The sequence below is a fragment of the Achroia grisella genome, unplaced genomic scaffold (assembly GCF_030625045.1).
Source record: "Achroia grisella isolate CSIRO2021 unplaced genomic scaffold, CSIRO_AGI_Agris_v1 utg841, whole genome shotgun sequence".
NCBI lineage: Eukaryota > Metazoa > Arthropoda > Insecta > Lepidoptera > Pyralidae > Achroia > Achroia grisella.
In genome coordinates, this window is record NW_026713039.1 from 3144514 (window position 1) to 3145914 (window position 1401).

Below are 1401 nucleotides of genomic sequence, written 5' to 3' on the forward strand. Positions count from 1 at the left end.
TCTCGATGTTTATGAGTTTATTGTTTTTATATATCATATTTTTAGTGGTAAAGGAAGGTTATATACATAAGCAGCACCACGAATTTTTTAAAGCTAAATAGCCTAAAAGCATGTATATTCTAAAATACAATAATTATTATATATAATAATAATAAATGTAAATGATTTATACAGAATACCTACATTGTATTGCCCATAGTTTTTATTCTTTAAGTGTTGTAAAATAAGTAATCATAAAAATACACTACAGAAATTTTACATTATATGTAGGTATATAATAAAATTAATTTATCAAAAAAATGTGGAACGCTTCACGATTTTGCGTGTCATCCTTGCGCACTGACGGTAGATTTGACATATCTAATCTTCTCTGTATCGTTCCAATTTTAGTATATGTACTGCCGAAGCAAGTACATTTAACTATTCCGATAAACAGCTATATATACTTATGTTACTAAAAATATGTTAATAGATAACAGTTAAATATCTTCAAAGGAACTAATATTTACGCATTAGTACGGTAAAACTGTGACAAATTACTTAGTAATAGCGCCATCTATTAACAGTCATATGGTGTTTTTATCTTGAGCAAAAATGAATGGCATTTTCTTTTTTAACATCATAATAAACAAATATAAAATAATGTTGTTTGTTTTTTTATCAATTTGACAGATATGTAAAAAAAGTTCTGTGGTTTTCTTTAGTAGAAAATAATGTTTTAAAATGTTAATATTTGGTTCTCTCATTATATATTATTATTATTTATGTTTATCTACGGTACAAATAATATTAGTATTAGCATAATTAATTCCCCACCTACAATTTCATTAATTAATTCATTAATCCAATATTATATAGTATTAAAATATGTTATAACAGAAACTTAACAAATATGTACATTTAAATTAACCTGTAAACAAAAGCAAGATAATAGTGATAATGTCCATAATGTCAAACTATTTTGGATCCGACTGTCTCGCGTCGCATCTAAAAAGTCAATCTGTTGACTGCGTGTAAGTCAGAACTTAACATGACACGAATGTGAATGATTTTTTCAAAACCTTGTTGACATAGTATTTTTTTTAAAGTTTGGAGAAATACCCTTCAATTTATTAAAAATACAACTGTGCTTTTTAATTATATTAAAAATAATAAAATTAATTTGAAAATAAAAGGGAAATGGTTAGCAACCAGTCACTGAGACTTCCACAAGAAATTATTTTGATATTGGTGCTAGTTCGGATATTGTCGTTGCTCACAAATATAACTAACTAGTTGTGCCCGCGGTTTCATCCGAAATTTCTAGCCAATTTGTAATTCTTATGTATAAGCTATATTACTGTAAAGTTAAAAAAAAATCGTACAATAGTTTTTGCTTGAAGGAGTAACAAACGCACCGTA

General features: G+C 26.5%; 1 pseudogene; it reads right to left on the minus strand.

The window, feature by feature from the left end:
• Window positions 1–295: 295 nt before the first annotated feature.
• LOC131852313 (U6 spliceosomal RNA) lies at window positions 296–414 on the minus strand (annotated as a pseudogene).
• Between the last annotated feature and the right edge of the window lie 987 nt (window positions 415–1401).